Raw genomic sequence first — 12,700 nt, 5'->3', positions numbered from 1 at the left:
TCCAGGAGAAGACTCCAGGAGCACCCAGGCATGGGGAAATTTCCCACACTTCTGTGAATTTTACTTCCAGGAACTCAACCAGGTTCTTATAGTGAATATCTGAGAAAAATCCCATTGTGGTTCCTGCAGGGAGAGAGGAAAGGAAGCCTTTTGAAATATCCCAGAGTACTCTGTCTGTAGAAGGCCTGCCCTCAGAAGAAACTATTTAACCAAAGCTTAATTTGCTGGTGTTTTATCAGGGTGTAACTGACCTATGGGAAGGGAAATAGCCAACTTCAGGTCCCTCTGGCCATCCTGTCCCACCAAAGGTGGATGGGAAGGAGACACAGGCTCACTGAAGACTGAGACCAAGTCATAGACCTGTAGAACACTTGCCTTCCCTCACGCTTACCACCACGTCACTAAAGGTCTATTTATAGTAGTTCCGCTTACCCAGTACATCGTGTTCAGCTATCAAGAGAAGCAATTACAAGACAGCCTAAATGACAAAAAGCAGTTTGAAGAGACCAAGTCAACATCAGAACTAGACTCAGATATAGCAGTACTATGAGAATTATCAGATAGGAATTTTTTAAAACTACGATTAATATGCTAAAGGCTCTCGTGTAAAAGTGAACGGCATATAAGAACAGATGTGCAATGTAAACAGAGAGGTGGAAAGTCTCAGAAAGAACCAAATAGATATGCTAGAGATCAAAACATGTAAGAGTAATGAAGAATGACTTTAGGATTTTTAGTACATGGACATGGCCATGGCCATGGAAAGAATTTGAGCTTGAGGATATCTAAACAGAAAACCCCAAACTGAAAATCAAGAGAAAAAACATAAAAACGGAACATCTAAGAACTGTGAAATGACTATGAAAACCTGTGTGCAATAGGAATTCCAGAAAAAGAGAAAGAAACAGAAGTATTTGAAACAATAATGGGTGAGAGTTTCCCAGATTAATATCAGACACCAAATCACAGATTCAGGAAGCTCAGAGAATACCAAGCAGGACTGGTGGCAACAATTGGGCTAAATGTGTAACTATATTATTTCATTCCAAACCACATTTGAAAATTTGTCATTCCCCTTTCACAGATGTAACTTCTCCAAGGTAACATGGGACTAATCTTGAATTCCAGTTCTGTCCAAAGCCCTGTCTTAAAGAATTCCAATTAAAGTCCTGAGTTAAACATTAATATTATTTCCTCCAGATAATGATATTAGCTACAATTTTAATTACTTATCATGTACCAGTAATAACTTTAATAACTGAAAATATATTACATAACCTTGGTGGAGTCTAGTATATCTGTAACTTTGTAAGGTAATTGTTATACTTACTTTACAAATGAGAAGACTGAAGTTTATTTTTTTAATTGAGATATAGTTGATTTACATTGTTAATCTTTGCTCTACAGCAAAGTGATTCAGTTATACGTATATGTGCGTGTGTTAGTCACTTAGTTGTGTCTGACTCTTTGTGACCCCATGGACTGTAGCCCACCAGGCTCCTCTGTCTATGGGATTCTCCAGGCAGAAATACTGGAGTGGGTAGCCATTCCCTTCTTCAGGGTATACATTTTTCTTCTATTCTTTTCTACTATGGTTTATCCTAGAATACTAAATATAGTTCCCTGTGTTATATGGTAGGACATTGCTATTTATCCAGTCTCTATGTAATAGCTTATATCTGCTAACACCAACCTCCCACTCCAACCCACCTCCAAACACTTCTTCCCCTGGCAACCACTCGTCTTTTCTCTACATCCATGAGTTTGTTTCTGCTTTGAAGATAAGTTCATTTGTGTCATAATTTAGATTCCACATATAAGTGATAACATATATTATTCGTCTTTCTCTTTCTGACTTATTTCACTGAGTATGATAATCTCCAGTTGGATCCATGGAGCTACAAAGAATATTATCTCATTATATTTGTGGCTGAGTAGTATTCTGTTGTATACATGAACCATATCTTTATCCATTCATTTGTCCATCAACATTTAGGTTGTTTTCTTGTTTTTGGTATTGTAAATAGTGCTGCTATGAACATAAAGGTGCACTTATCTTTTTTGAATTATAGTTTTATCCAACTATGTGCCCAGGGCTTCCCTGGTGGCTCAGAGGTTAAAGCGTCTGCCTGCAATGCGGGAGACCTGGGTTCGATCCCTGGGTCAGGAAGATCCCCTGGAGAAGGAAATGGCAACCCACTCCAGTATTCTTGCCTGGAGAATTCCATGGATGGAGGAGCCTGGTGGGCTACAATCCACGTGGTCGCAAAGAGTCAGACACGACTGAGTGACTTCACTTTCATTTTCACTTTCATATACCCAGGAGTAGGACTGCTGAATCAGGAGGTAATTCTCTTTTTCAGTTTTCTGAGAAACTTCTACACTGTTTTCCACAGTGGCTGCACCACTTAAATTCCCACCAACTTACATTCCCACCGACTTACATTCCCACCAACAGTAGAGGAGGGTTCCCTAGAAAACTGAAGCTTAGAGAGATTAAATAATTTGACCAAAAACATACATACTAAGTAGCAGATGTAATACTAAAGCTAAAATTTGTAAGACTATGGATCCTTTATTTATAACCTGTGTATATAAAGGGAAGGATGTGAGACTAGGCTTTCCCTTGGCCATTCTAGTACCTCTTGTATTAAGCTCACCAGTCACAAATATCATCACTGCTCTGGATTTGGAAGCAGTATTAGAAAGAGGGAAAGAAATCAATTCCTAATGATATCAACCTTGTGATCTTACAGGATTGTGTCCCATTTGCCTCATTCATGAATCTGACATGATGATATATAGTATCTGCTTCATAGTGCCCTTAAAAGAAATCTTTCGCTACATCATATAACTTTGAGAAGATCATTGTATATAATAAGTACTCAAGATAATAGCTATTACTTAACATTTTTCTTTAAAATTATTTTTTTACCTACACAAATACATTTAAAAAATCGTATTTCAGGCATAAGTGGAAATACCATTTAACTTGTATAAACACATGGAAATCTTAAAAAAAAATACAGTTAAAACAATATTATTATCTTGCCAGCCAAGATCTCTGAGCCTGAGAGTTGCTCTCTGCTTGTTAACTCTGCAGGTATTTGAGAGAGCTAAAAACATGTAAGCACCAATCTAAGATCTACTGAGTGAATCAGGGATTCAAAAGAATTAAAAATAAAATAACTGCCTCACTATGTGAATCCATTTTATTCAAAGCTGTTATGTTATTGTTCTAAAAATAAAGTACTTAGAATTCTGAAATTTGGGGAAAATGTAACTGAGCATTGACTTTTATTTGCCAGTAATCTTACCTTTTACCATCTTTTACTGTAAACATGCATGGAAAGTATTTTTGTTCTTTTAAAACCATAAAGAACATTTTGAGGGTATCTGAGTGATAGGTCAGCAACAAAAAGTTAAAAAATGTGAACTCATAACCTGAGCCAGAGAAAGCCAGAGCTTTCATCATGCTAAAAGGATAGCAGTGACTCTGCTCTGAAAATGAGGAGCTATGACCTATCTATGTGGATAGAACAGAGGAACCTACTAGGCTGTTCAGAAGTCACTGTGTATGTGAAACCAAGATGATAGAGAAATCTGCTTCTGCCTCAAGAGCTTAAAATTCCAGATAACAAAGGAAACCACCTTATGAGACTAAGGTTGCTCTATTAGCTTCAGCAAAAGATTCAAGCACCCTAGCTTCCTGAAAGATCCAGAGTTGCCAAATACATTGAAAGGGGCAAAAGATATGAGAGGAAATAGGATGTAGTGACAAAAGTGGCAGACAAAAGGAAACAGAAGACCCAGCTTGTGTAAGGAATGAGGGAAATGTAAGAGCATGAGATAGGAATGATTTTGAAAACTGGGCCTGCGCACAGCCTCTGCCCTGTGAGATTATGCAAGTCGAGGCAAGTCATCTAAACTCTTGCTAAAATCTCAAATTGGTGAAACAGAGACGATGGCTCCTACCTCTGAAGTATGCTCTGAGGCTAGATTAAGGTGATGTCTGTAAAGGATGTCACCTACACTGAGAATTCAAAAAATGGAGGAGGAGACTCACAAGCCAAGTGCAATGTATGGATGGATACTTTTCAGAACTTGTTTTTTGAACAAATTAATAGTAAAAGGAGGAACGTGAGTCAGTAGGTAAATATATAACATGGGTTGGGTAGTAGATACTATTAGTAATAACTACTAATTCTATGCAGATGACACCACCCTTATGGCAGAAAGTGAAGAGGAACTAAAAAGCCTCTTGATGAAAGTGAAAGTGGAGAGTGAAAAAGTTGACTTAAAGCTCAACATTCAGAAAATGAAGATCATGGCATCCGGTCCCATCACTTCATGGGAAATAGATGGGGAAACAGTGGAAACAGTGTCAGACTTTATTTTGGGGGGCTCCAAAATCACTGCAGATGGTGATTGCAGCCATGAAATTAAAAGACGCTTAATCCTTGGAAGGAAAGTCATGACCAACCTAGATAGCATATTCAAAAGGAGAGACATTACTTTGCCAACTAAGGTCCATCTAGTCAAGGCTATGGTTTTTCCAGTGGTCAGGTATGGATGTGAGAGTTGGACTGTGAAGAAGGCTGAGAGCCGAAGAATTGATGCTTTTGAACTATGGTGTTGGAGAAGACTCTTGAGAGTCCCTTGGACTGCAAGGAGATCCAACCAGTCCATTCTGAAGGAGATCAGCCCTGATATTTCTTTGGAAGGAATGATGCTAAAGCTGAAACTCCAGTACTTTGGCCACCTCATGCGAAGAGTTGACTCATTGGAAAAGACTCTGATGCTGGGAGGGATCAGGGGCAGGAGGAGAAGGGGACGACAGAGGATGAGATGGCTGGATGGCATCACTGACTCAATGGACATGAGTCTGAGTGAACTCCGGGAGTTGGTGATGGACAGGGAGGCCTGGCGTGCTGTGATTCATGGGGTGCAAAGAGTCGGACACGACCTAGCGACTGAACTGAACTGAACTAATTCTATTGGGTTTTGCCATTGTTTGTTAAAAAATCCTTACCCTTAGAGAAACAAACAGAATTACAAGTAAAGTGATGAGTCCATGTAGTTTCATTGTAGTTCCTCTATTTTCGTGTGTTTCTGAAAATTTCCACACACTCACACCTTTAGATATATATATATATATATATATATATAGAGAGAGAGAGAGAGAGAGAGAGAGAGAGGGAAACAGATTAAAAGACACAAGCATCAGTCAATAAATATCCTGTTATTGTTTTCATCACAGTTAACATTTTTACCGCACAGTGTAGAACTTCCTCAAGGCTTGGTCCACACAGTGAAAGGAAGGGCTTCTACATAGAAAGATCTGAAGATCCTAATAAGCCTACAGAGAAGTAAGACTACTGTGGGAAAAAAGTAGAAACTGAGTTTAGAGCTAAAAGAACTGACCCAGAGTGGTCTCACTTGGAGATAATCTAGAAATTAAGATCTTCGGAAATGAAATCAGGCTGTTACCAATACTAGAAATGTCCATTTTGTTTCATTCAGATCTTTTTTAGTTTTAAAACTCTACACTTTTTACTGCAGCCAAACTTTTGTTTCCTCATTGTTTTTTAAAATTACTTCTTAGAAAATGACTCTATTTAAGGCTTCAATTTGAGTATGACTTTCTCCAGAGGAAGGAATTGATTATCTTTCAACCTTTGAAGGAGTCAATCACAAAAGAAGACAACCTGAGGACCCAGGAATCTAGATAGACCAATCCAAAAAACCCTAAATGATCGAAAGAGCTGGCACAGGGAGAAGGAAGAAGTCTTAGGGATGACTGCAGGCATAAAGTAAAGTAAGGTCCTGGATAACTCAGGAAATACAGACAGCACCATGCACTCAATGGACATGAATTTGAACAAACTGCAGAAGGGCGTGGAGGACAGAGGAGCCTGGTATGCTGCAGTCCATGGGGTTGCAAAGAATTGGACACAACTTAGCAACTGAACAACAAAATGGAAGACATGTGGAATCAGTAAAGGAAAGTCATCAAGAGCAGTCTGGAATAGATAATATATAAATTAGTATCTCCAGATTGATATTTTTATCTACCGAAGGGTGAGGCATTAGACGTAGTATGTGGGGTTGCGGTGAAGATAGACTTAATGCACATTGAACACTTCAAACGTACCTGGAATTTACCAAGTACTCCATCAGTGTTAACTATTGTGAATATGCTTAAAAGCTTGCTCACTATTCAAAGCAGTTCTGGCCAAAGCAGATGCTTTTGATGCATAAATGCAGCTATGTGGGAGACCATATTGATTTTAAAAACAACTCAACGAATCAAAGATAAACAGCACTATTAGAACTTGTATAAGCTTTCACCTTGTCTCTTCATTGTTTCACTTTTAAATTATAATCCCAAGTTTTTTTTCAGGCACAAATATCTGTCAAAGTTCCTGTTCAACTCTGAACAAAATTCTCTGGAATATTCTAACAGATTTTTTTTTTTTTTTAATTTCCTGGCTTGTTTTTTCCTGCTTCTAGATGGGAATAACCTTTCCAACAGAAAGGGGTGATGATGTGAATGTGCTGGGAAAGGCCTAGATAGCTTACAAACATCTTCCTCCCATCTGTGGCCAGTGTGTGAAATCCCCACATTAGTCATTCCTTTGTAGGCACAAAAGGCTTCTGCTAAATGTAACTGTTAGCTGGGAAAGGAAGCAGGTAAAGCTTTGGTCAGCTATTAAGACTCCACCTTTAATTGTTTTATCAATTTCCCCAGCATGCATTCATCTATCCTTTGATAGTGCAACAAAACATTATTGAATGTATATTAGAGATGGGATTAAAGGATTGAATGAGCTATTCTCCTAGGTCTGAGGAGCTCTAACACAAAAGGAGTCCCTGGGTAGAGGGGTTGTGAATGCCATCATTGGACTCAGACCAACTTGGGTTCTCAAACCTCTCTATATCTCAGGTTCTTCAACCACTGTTTCAGTAAATGGTTTAATATGTGTAAGTGTTTTACCAAGTTACTATCCAAGAACAACAAATATCAGCTATATTATCATTACTTTTATTATTATATAAATTAAATTAATAACAGACCATAGTTAGTACATGTTCAAAGTTCTTTGGTTCTAGCTACTGTGTAGTACCTTATTCTGCCTGGAAAATTTAAGAGCTTCTTCTAAAGAGATGATAATAGAGCTAAGTGTGGAGTCAGTGCTCACAGGGACAAACTTTGGGAAGAGCCATGAGGCAATTAATACAATACTGTGTGAAAAAGTGAGAGCTTAAGTGGAAGTGAAGCAAAAATGTTTTTTTGGGTAAATGTAATATGAAGAGTTGCAAGGGTAAGTTGTGGGTGTTTGTTAAGGGTCTTATATATGGGTAAGTGGCTTGGACTTTGATCAATAGATAGAAAGTACCAATTGAGATGTTTTAGGAGAAAAGATAAAATCATATTTATTTTTGAGAAAAACTGCCTATCACTCATGTAGCCTAGAAGTATTGACAGAAAAGGGGACTGGTGATAGGGCTTCACATAGAAAGTTGCAGTGATCTACTGGATGAGACGTTAGAGGGAACGGAGATGAAATGGAAGTTTGAACACATTCCCAAACTAAAGTCAATGAAACATGAAGTTGTGTCAAAGGACAGCAGCTCAATCCAGTGTCCTAAGAGCCACCCTAGAAGAGCCCACTCCACAACTTTGTCCATCTCCCAGTGTCATCTGCCTCCCATCCCCAAACATATTCACTCCATCACCAAGTCCAGTTGCTCCAACCCTGCTCTCCATTTGCCATCCTTGCTGCCATGATCTGAGCATCAGCCTGTCACCATCTAGTCCAAAGGCTGCCTCATTAGATTTCTATTTTACTGTTGCTGAAACTCATCTCTTTCTAATATATACCTATAGGTTGTCACAGTAATAAGTCAACAAAATTTGATCACGTCACCGTCCTGGTTAAAATTTTCCAATCACTAGCCACTACTTATAGGACGAAAGATAAGCTCAATGATGACTAGTTAGATACCTACTTCTCTATCCTCAGTATGGCCAGACTCATTCCAAGAATCCAGTGGCTAAGAGATTTTGCTGTTTACTCATATCCTAAGGATGTATGGTTTGAATCTCTCCTTTCTACATGATCTCTCTATGATGAAATCATCACATTCTTTTGACAAATTTTGACAAAAAGATTCCTCCGTAACAGTTTCACAGAGACATTTGGATGAACTAAATAGGGCATTCAAATCCCTCTATGATAGTTCCCCAACTTATTAATATGACTTTTCCAAATCTTTCACTCAAGCCATGCTGTTCTGTTCATTGTCTTTTCTTGAAACACACCTTGTGCTTTGATACTTGTAAGTTTCAGCCCATGCCATCCCTCTCACGTGGAACACACTGCCTGTTTCTCTCTTCCTCTCCAGAACCTAAACATTCCCTACAACTATCTTGCTCTGTGAAATGTCCCCAAGTCACCTCAGTCTACTGGAAATTCTCTGAAATTGTCCTAGCACTTACCATCTCAGTCACTTATTTGCAATTTATCATCACTTCCTGTCTTGGGATATTACTGTATTATTGTATTCAATTATTATTTATATTTTGCATTGTTTTATAACTTTTAAAGTGTTTATGCTTTATTTCCTTCACTGGACCATAATTTCCTTGAAAGTTAGGACTGACCTGTATTCATTTTTTAAGCCCTTCATTTTATATGTGTGTGTGTGTGTGTGCACGCACGCACTAAGTCGCTTCAGTCATGTCTGACTCTTTGCCACTCTATGGACTGTAGCCCGCCAGGCTCCTCTGTGAATGGGATTCTCCAGGCAAGAATACTGGAGTGGGTTGCCATACCCTCCTCCAGAGGATCTTCCTGAACTATGGATTGAAGCCATACCGCCTGTGACTCCTGCATTTCAGATGGAATCTTTACTGCTGAGCCACAGTACAGTTCAGGACCTAGAAAATTGTTTGAATTAATGAACATCATTTTTTACTTATTAAATGTTACAGTTTTAACAGAATAAATCCAAATATATCAATTAACCTATTTTTGTTACATTTTTCCAGACAGGCGGGAATGTATGTGCTTCCTTTATGAAAGAATTATTGAAAACCATATGGCCAAACACTGCGCAATTCTTGGTTTAGTTGTACTGCCCACTGAGCAGAGAAAACCTTTCCTTTTAAGGACAGAGGGTTAAGGAGGAAGGCGGAGGGGAGACAGAGAAAGGGGAAGAGCGAGGGGAAGAGATGGGAGAGATGAGGTGAAGAGAGGACAGGGACAAGGAAAGGGAGGGGAAGAGAAGAGGAAGGAGAAGTAAAAGCAAAGGCAATTATTCTCTTCTGATTAAACTGGTGGGCAAAGCACTTTCCAAAACATTAGGATCCTGTTGCTGACTAAACCAGTTTCGCTCATTCCCTCCCTTTTGTGTGTCATGTACAATATAAAGTTCTTTTTTCAGTGACCTGGGCAAAATTCTCTTTGAAGGTCATTCTGATGGCTTAGAGGAAGGTTAGGCTACAGGCTGGGAAGGCATGTTTAGGCAGCACCCAGGACGCTGGCATTGAAACACTGGGAAGAGTGAGAAGGCTTTTAAAACTTTCAGAGGATAAAGACATTGACATGATGTGTCTACTTACCAAGATTCTAGTGTTTTTTTTCTATAATTGGTAGGGGTGGAATATGAAGCAGTACAGTATTATAATTAGTACAGAAAACATGAGACTAAGTTATCAAAAATTTTTAAATTACTATTTTAAATTTACCATCCCCCCCCATCACACACAACTCTGATTTCTCTCACAGGTTATCTTTTTTTTAAATTTTTTTTTAATCTGCTTTCTTACCAGTAGCATTAAAAGTTCCATTTCATTGTTGAAACGTAATATAATTTTATAAATTGTTGCAACTAAAAAGCCTGGATAGAACTGTAGTACCTGTGAATATAAACATTTTCAATAGTGGAAACATCTCATTTATTTAATCAAGGTCGTTTTTTAGTAGTCATATTGTTGGGGGAAAAAAAATCATACAGCAAAGAAAGTCAGCCTTTGCAGGGCAGGGAGATGCTAAGGAAAGTCCTAAATGGTAAGAAAGTGGTGATTCTGAAGAACTGAATGTTGCACCAGCCTCTGCATGCTTCCTCCCTTTGACACAGCAAGTTATTTTATGTGGTGAGAAAGTAAGGGTTGATGCAGTACCATTATTTACTAGAAATCACATGTCAGGAGTTCATTTTAAAAAAATTTAAAAAAAAGAGGAAGTTCAGGCTAAGTAAAACTTGGGTCAACGGCTGGCTTACGTAAATATGAAGGTTAGGTATGACTGCGACTTTGAATACAGTCCTGCAGAAGCAGCCACCTGGAGCCTTTCTCTCCTTCAAAGCAAAGCCTCTGAGCAGACAGGAAGAGTCACCACTCAAAGGCAGCCACAACTCAAGCTGGTGCAAATAACGGAACTGCACAGACAGACATCTACATGACGTGATTTCAGAAGCACAGACGCACACTACTTCCTGCCACCTAAAAACCTTTGACACTTCTTTGAAACTCTCCTGGTTTCCACCAAAGCACGAATAGACATCATGTGAACTGAACTGGCTTGAGTATTTATAAAAGGAAGAAGTTTGAAGCACATCTTAAGAAAAACTTGGAAATAAATCACCTTTTTCAGCCATACATTTTCACACATATATTGATTATGTGACTATTTTCAGAAGATCATATTGAAATGCCAACTATCATTAGGACCCTCTTTAACTTTCAAACCTCAGGCCCTTTCTCTGTCCCTCATGTGTGCATTCACTGTAGTAGTCTTCCTTCTAGTCCTTGATAAGAAGCTCATGCCCACTGCCATTTTGATACCTGCTGTTTGTCAGCCTGGGTGCATTCCTGACCACACAGCACACAGACTTCTTGTCACTGTGACTCTTCAGCCCAAAGGACACCTCCACAGTGAAGCCCTTACTGTCCATCTTATCCATAAGCAGCCACTGCCAATTCTGTCAACTCTCTGATGCTAATTTAGTTTTCTTCTTGTTGCTTCTTACTTTCTTCTTTACACTTCTGGTATTTTGAATGAAAGCTCTATTTATGAATTCACCCATGCAACAAACATTTCTTGAGGACTTAACATATGCCAGATGTTGCTGCTGCTGCTGCTGCTGCTAAGTCGCTTCAGTCGTGTCCGACTCTGTGCAACCCCAAAGATGGCAGCCCACCAGGCTCCTCCATCCCTGGGATTCTCCAGGCAAGAACACTGGAGTGGGTTGCCATTTCCTTCTCCAATGCATGAAAGTGAAAAGTTAAAGTGAAGTCGCTCAGTTGTGCCCAACTCTTGGCGACCCCATGGACTGGAGCCTACCAGGCTCCTCCGTCCATGGGATTTTCCAGGCAAGAGTACTGGAGTGGGGTGCCATTGTCTTCTCTGATGCCAGATACTATCCTATAATAATTCCTTGTGATTCATCAGTGAACAAAACAGATAAAGACATCTACCTTCAAGGACCTTATGTCCTGGCTGTGGAGTGGAGGTGCTCCTACAATAAACATAATACATGAGGAAATAGATGTTTGAAAGTAGCACTGCTTTAGAGGAAAGAAAAATATCAGGGCAATTTCAGAAGGATCAGGAGTGTCAAATTGTATGGATAGGAACTGACTGCAATAAGAAATAGAATCAAGGTGGGCCTCAGGGAGAAGCTGAAATTTGATCAAACTGAAGGAGGAGATGAAGGTGTTATCCATGTAGGTATCTAATGGTTGGAAGAGTATTCCAGGCAGGGGGAACCACTAATACAAAGACCTAAAGCCTATGCATTAGCAGCAAGTTCCAAAAATAGTCAGAGAGCCGTTGTGACAATAGTTAAGTAAGTAAAGAGGAAACAAAAGTCTTAGTGTCAAGGGGGCAAGTTCATATAGAATCTTTTACTCTGAATGAAACCGAAAGTCACTGCAGTGTTTGGAGCAGAGGCAGGAGGTGATCTGACTGATGGTTTAAAGGCTCACTCTACACTCTGATCTGAGAGTAGTCTGTAGAGATGCAAGGGAAGAATGAGACCATATATATTGGAACACCACAGTATGCATGGTCCAGGAGACAAAAGATGTGTGTTGGACGAATTAAAATATGAATGAATGGAATATGGAGGCTGAAGAATAAGATAAACAGAGATACTCACAAGCATGAAGTAATGGGTGATATATTCACATTGTTGGAAAACAGAGGTAGTACATTAAGGTCATACATTATAATTATTTGTATGCCAATATGTGCGTGTTTATATCTATATACATAGATATGAATATTTACTGCTTGCCTTCTCTGTGGAAAACACTTTGAATTTTGACAGATATTTTCACCTAATTTATGCCACATCTATAAACGTATGTGTATTGTAATATGCATTAATGCCAAGCTCCATATAATGCGGCTACTTCCATTCCTGAAAAATAGCACATCCTAGTACTGTCTAGCTGAGATGGAATTTTTTTAAATTCTGAACTTTATGGAAGAAGTCTGTTCTCACAGAAATAGAGGTCACGGTTTCAATTCCCATTTAGATATGTTAGTTTTAAATGAGGGAAATAATTTTCCAGCCACAGATTCTTTCTCAATGCCAAGAAACTTACTTGTAAAGAGTTAGTTTGCATGGATGCTCAGTTGTGTCTGACTCTTTGCAATCCTGTGGTCTGTAGCCTGCCAGGCTATAC

At 39.0% G+C, this 12,700-nt stretch overlaps 1 protein-coding gene across 1 annotated transcript in view; it reads right to left on the bottom strand.

Annotated features, from left to right (window-relative positions):
• The window catches only part of DTHD1 (death domain containing 1), an 86,144-nt gene that overhangs the window by 21,125 nt on the left and 52,319 nt on the right, over positions 1-12,700 (bottom strand). The gene's annotated exons all lie outside the window — the stretch shown is intronic.

The sequence above is a fragment of the Bos mutus genome, chromosome 6 (assembly GCF_027580195.1).
Source record: "Bos mutus isolate GX-2022 chromosome 6, NWIPB_WYAK_1.1, whole genome shotgun sequence".
Taxonomy (NCBI): Eukaryota; Metazoa; Chordata; class Mammalia; order Artiodactyla; family Bovidae; genus Bos; species Bos mutus.
This window is presented reverse-complemented; position numbering and strand designations above follow the sequence as displayed.